This window comes from Amblyomma americanum, chromosome 2 (genome assembly GCF_052857255.1).
Source record: "Amblyomma americanum isolate KBUSLIRL-KWMA chromosome 2, ASM5285725v1, whole genome shotgun sequence".
Lineage (NCBI taxonomy): Eukaryota > Metazoa > Arthropoda > Arachnida > Ixodida > Ixodidae > Amblyomma > Amblyomma americanum.
The window spans coordinates 74,447,487-74,453,486 of NC_135498.1; the positions used below are offsets into that span (position 1 = coordinate 74,447,487).

Genomic DNA, 6,000 nt, shown 5'->3' on the forward strand with positions numbered 1-6,000 from the left:
AGCGGTAAGTAGGTAATCGATCTTTACGCAGTTTGGTGTTTGGAAATTAATCGCTGACCCCTTTGCGAGCTAAGAAAGAGAGAGAAATCTTTTTATTAAATATATGTATGCCATCTGTACAGGGCATTCCTAGTGACTCAAAAGCTGGAAATTAAGTGCTCGCTCTCTCTCGTTCTCCTAGTCCAAGATTACTTCTGCGAGTATCCACTCTTGCCATGACGAGAAGTCAATATGGAGGCGTGGAGGACTAGGAGAATGGGGTGATGTCTAGCAGTTGTTTCGTACACCAGGATAGTGCGCCACAGTGAGGACATTTGTCAGTTCCTCGAGATTGGGTCCGTGAATGGAGGGATGATTGAACGTATGTTTGCGCTCACCGTACGAAAATTGTCGTTATGACTGATTGACCTTTACTAAAAGCGAAAGATGGCAGAAGAGGTTGTTGGGCGGACCTCCTAGCCCGGCCGTTCGTTGGTCGCGGCCGGCGCGCAGGCCCTCGCTACCAATCCTTGCTGGTGTTCAGGGTCATCGCTGAGCAGAACGGCCTCCCATGGTTATTTGGAAGGGTTGGAATGGGGTCTAGTTAGAGACTGAACTGGCATGCCCAGACCATGTGGTACAGATTAGCTACCTCTCCACAGTGTGGGCAATGCGGGCTGTGTGGCGTCGGGTACCCCAGATACAGTTTAGGTGGTGCGGGGGAAGTGTTTGTCTGCAGACGTCAGACTATGTGTTCCTCTGCCTTGCTAAGTGCTTTGTTTGTGGCGGGGTAGATTTCGGTTAACTCCATAATTTGCCACTCGGCGCGCAAGGGTGGAAGAAGACGAGGAGTATGCTCGCAGAGGCTGACCACGCGCCCGATTCCGCGTTCGCCGATCAGAAGAAGCTACGATTCGGCCATCGTCACCTGTGTCTTCCGGCATGCACAAGGAAGAGAAGGGCAGCGAGTTGACCGGCAGCAGCAAGTGGTCTCGGGGGAGCGACCGCCGCAAGAAGCCTCTCCGCCACCGGTCGCAGCGCAGGAGCGCCGACGAAGCCGAGAGGGGTCAGGCGGAGCGGACGCAGGCCACGACCAAGGAGGCATCCCAGGCCAAGGCCAACGAGGCATCCACGGCTTCCACGGCTACCACTCAGCAGGTACCGAACCGATTAATGAGTACTCGTACGTTCCAGGGCAGCAACGCCACCTTATACATGAGGCATGGCGTATGGTGGAGGAAAACTTGAGGTCTGCCATTTAATTTCGGCCTCTTAGAGTTCTAGCCTACGAACTACAAGGAAGGGGACCCACCGCGGTGGCTCAGTGCTTAGGGCGCTCTGCTACTGAGCCAGAGTCCGCGGGCTCGAACCGGCCGCGGCGGCAGCATTTCGATGGAGGCGAAACGCAAAGGCGGCCGTGTGCTGTGCGATGTCAGTGCACGTTAAAGATTCCCAGGTAGTCAAAATTATTCTGGAGCCCTCCACTACAGCACCTCTTTCTTCTTTCACTCCTACCTTCCACCCTTCCCTTACGGCATGGTTCGGGTGTCCGCCGAGCTGCGAGACAATTACTGCGTCTTTTCTTTTCCTCGAAAATTATTATTTTATTTAGCCAATCGGAACTTGTAGCCGGCGATATCATAATAAAATCGCAGGTTATGATTCGATAACCGAAGTTAAGGAGCATTGGTTCGTATCATTATCTGAATGGAAGACTACCTGGGAACACCAAGTGCACATGGCTCTTCTTATGCCCTTTCACCTTGAGTTCGTCTGGTACGACAAACCACCAAATTTAATTCAATTGGTGCTGCACAATAGCAGAACGCCTCTCGCTAAAAGCGAAACACAGGTCTGACAAGCATTTGGGTATCTAATTGATCCTTGAAATGTGTAACTGGGCTAGTTGGTGCATATTAGAGAAAGCTATATCACTCGCCGGGACGCGTTGCAGGAAACGTTGGAGACCCTGTAGAATATCTGATACGGGTCCCAATTGGACTTATTTTTGGAAATATGGCGGAGTGTTTGAAGGTTACTTCACTTCCGCCACCGGTTGGCCCGGTATTGCACTGCCTCCGGGATCGGCCTGGGTCATTATACCGCACGTCTTTTCTATTCTGTTTTTCTATCCCATCTTTGAACTCTCCTACTATCTGTACGTGTTAGCGATTGTGGCTCATCTTGACCCAGTGGGCAGGCCTGTGCACTTTCCTTTTCTTTCTTTCTGGAAACAACAGACAGACGGACAGACAGGAAATATAACCTTTATTACAAGAGCGCATATTAGGCAGCCTCGACACAAGAAGGCTCTCAGTCCAGAGGGCAGAGATATGTATAGGTGGCCTTTGTCAGCCGCATGCGCAGATGCATATGAAGTAGACGAAACCTAACCCAGACATCCAGCAATATACTCCATACCTCCGTCTAGGCGAAAAGCATGAGAAAACAGCACGTCGTCATGGGACCCACGGACAGACGACACGACGCAGGCCCGTTGCTGTGTTGCGTCATTTTGGGCCTTGTAAAATCCAAATTGGTAATTAGTCTTCTAAATGCTGCCGCCGAAGCAGGGATCGAAACCGCGAACCAGTCTGAGCAGCCGGATGCCACAGCGACTTTGCCAACTTGCAAAAACTTGGTTCTAAGCTATGGTTTGTAATATGTGCTAAAAGACCTTATCGCAAATCACGACTCAAAACAGGCTTGACTGGGCAACTGCTCAATTTGTGTGTCGTTTTGAGCTAATAAGTATTTCAGCACAAAGTTGGTCCGCAGCTGAGTTGAGTTTATCAACGTTGGTATAAGGAAAGCGCCAACACTCTTAATGAAGCTTCCTGTATACGGCGCTACCTGCCTCATTGGAAACAAAGGTTTCACTTCGTTTGTCTTTTCGTTTTTCTCTTCAGTTCTTTTTACTATTGTTAACCATTTCTTCGGCTGTGCGAATAACGGAATAATAAGAATAGTTAGAAAGGCTGGGGTAACATTTGCGCTACTTCTAAGTTAACAAGATGCTGATTGTCCATCGCACCAACGTTGGCCAGCCCTGACGACCAACTTGATGAAGGACCACCCATGAGAGCGAGTAAGAGCGGCGTTAGTATGGCATGCCACGACATGTCCTGCGATATAATACCATAGCAGCCATACTGCACCATGTCGTATCCTACTATCAGGGATTAATCTCCGGGACGCGTGAGCAGAAGGGGAAGCCGACAGCTTTCTTAACAGCCGATGATTCGAGACTGGCCCTGTAGAGGTTAAAGCCCGACTCGCCTGCTCCCATGTTTGGCGGTCAAGTGACACTATCGTTCGCACACGCAACTGTGCGCCTGAATCGTCATTAGCGCATTTTGGAGACATTTGTCTCGTTATAGTATAGCACAGCATGCCATTCCACGCCACGTGATAACCAGACACTGTGAACCATTCACATTTTCGATAATAATGAGGACGAATTTTCAAAACCTTCCACAGGCAATGGGAATTGCACCACATATCCCTGGCGAAGCAACAGCGACGAAACTTCAAAAACTGCCGCAAGCCGAGTCTGCGATTTCACAGATTCCGGGCCAAGTCCTGGAGTCAAAGTCGACGGCTCTCGTGGAGATCCCTACCTTGACAGCACCAGTGGTGGCCGAAGAACCTGAGATGACAGGACGCGGTGTCGCCCAAGAGGACGTCAGGATGGCTTCCGAAAACACTGCGGTACGATAGACTTCGGCATCTCTGACGAACTGAATGCATTGAGAATTTATACTCAACACCCAGAACTGACTGTGAACGCGCATTTTGTTTCAGATGCTCGGGGTGTGTGGTTTTAAGGTTGGTTTATATTGGGTTTAGCGTCCCAAAGTGCATCAGGCTATGAGGGACACGGTAGTTGAGGGCCCCAGATAATGTCGAGCATTTTGGGTTTTTTAACGTGCACTGACATCACATAGTACACGGATTTCTACATTTCCTGTGTATGGAGCCACCCCTGAGCGCTTCCCTGATAAATGCTACAATCTTCCACACGTCCGCCATATAGCCTCGACAGAGGGCACAGAAAAAGAAACGAAGGCCAATTGCGGGGAATCCTTACGAAGCTCGTCGATTGGCGTTAACCGAATGTGGAAGAATATGTACAAGCTATAGACCTCTTTCTACCTATGTCACGGATGACATATCGGAGGAGGGGCGATGGTCATGGCTTGGCACGGTTGGCAAAACATTCTGTGGTGCCATGTGGTGCAGAGGATTAACTAGTCTCGTGTAGTGACAGTATCCTGTGTTTTTCTCCATGCCGTCGAGTTGTTGCCGGGTGGAATGCGCTCATTGATCGAAGGAGGCCAGCGGCATATTGTCACGGTAATGGACACAATCTGAAGCAGCACGAACACTGAGTAGTTCCAGTGCAGGATCGCCAGAAGCGCGGCAGCGAAACTTCGACGTCTTCTCCTGAAGCGACACCTCACATACCCTTAAAACAAACAAAACACAACACACACGAGAGAGACAGGCGCTGAAGCAAAGGCACACAATACTAACAAAAAGCGGAAGAAGCATTTGTCTATTACCCTTAAAAACATGCTTTCATACGTAAATCGTTGGCGACTTCGAAGTAGGGTGGCAGACGGCACGGCAGCTCTGAACAATCTGGGAGCAGTTCTTAATGTCACTGATCCTTCTAAGGACTTTGTAAGCACCAAAATACTAGAGAAATAGCTTTTCAGACAAGCCTTTCTGTCGCACGGGATTCTATACCCAAAGTTGGTCGCGGGGTTTAGAAAACACTTCCCTGAGACGATGGTTTTAGCGGCGCGTATATTTATCCTGCTGCCGCCGCAATTTCGCAGTGGTTAGAGCGTTCAGTTACTGATCCGGAGTACCCGAATTCGAACCCGACCGTGGCGGCCGCGTTTCGATGGAGGCGAAACGCAAAAAGGCACCCGTGTGCTGTGCGATAACAGTGCACGTTGAAGGTCCCCAGGTGGTCGAAATTATTCCGGAGCCCTCCACTACGGCACCTCTCTATTCCTTTCTTCTCTTAGTCCCTCCTTTATTCCTTCGTTTACAGCGCGGTTCAGGTGTCCGCCGATGTGTGAGCCAGGTATTGTGCCATTTACCCGCCGCGGTGGCTCAGTGGTTAGGGCGCTAGGCTGCTGATCCGGAGTTTCCTGGTTCGACCCCGACCTAGGCGGCTGCGTTTCGGTGGAGGCAAAACGCTAAGGCGACCGTGTGCTGTGCGATGTCAGTGCAGGTTATAGATCCCCAGGTGGTCGAAATTATTCCGAAGCCCTTCACTATGGCACCTCTTTCTTCCTTTCTTCTTTCACTCCCTCCTTTATCTCTTCCCTTCAGGCGCGGTTCAGGTGTCCGCCGACATGTCAGACAGATCCCGCGCCGTTTCCTTTCCCCAAAAACGAATTTTAAATTTTAATTTTTTTCCGTGCGAACAGCAATGTCACAGTCTCAGTCAAGCTTCCGTAACACCGAAGGCAGGCCCTTGATTGTAAGCAGATCTTCCGGACATACTCGTGTGCTTACGGATTTTGGGGCCAACAAGCAAGCAAGCACTTTGCTTTATCCTCCTCTCGAACGAATTATACTGGAATCATGACAGATCTGGCGCTCAGAGGCCTGGACCTCGTGCGATTGCTGGGAGAATTTGATGCTAGGCATTCAGTTTATTATAGTGCAGCATATGTTCAAGGAGCTAGCTTCTGTCACGAGACGGGTCTCCATAACATGCGAGCGGAATGGCCGCTCACACGAAATCTTAACCAATACCGCTTTTGAGCGCTGTGCTGTCCAAGATGAAAGTGATTTTGCTTAATTAATTTAGGAGCGTTATTGACTGCTGTAGTGGTGGTGGTAGTGGTTTTTATTAAAATAATAGTAAAAAGGAAGGAAAAGATATTTGCTAGCCCCGGCATCTGCCATCGATACTGAAGCATCTGAGCTGGGGCAGCGGAAATAAAGGATAGCAGGCAGAATGGAGAAATGAAATGAAAGACGTGAGAGGACAGGAAG

At 49.8% G+C, this 6,000-nt stretch overlaps 1 pseudogene; it reads left to right on the forward strand.

Moving 5' to 3' along the window:
* Window positions 1-1,955: 1,955 nt before the first annotated feature.
* Window positions 1,956-2,077, forward strand: LOC144122243 (U2 spliceosomal RNA; annotated as a pseudogene).
* Window positions 2,078-6,000: the final 3,923 nt, after the last annotated feature.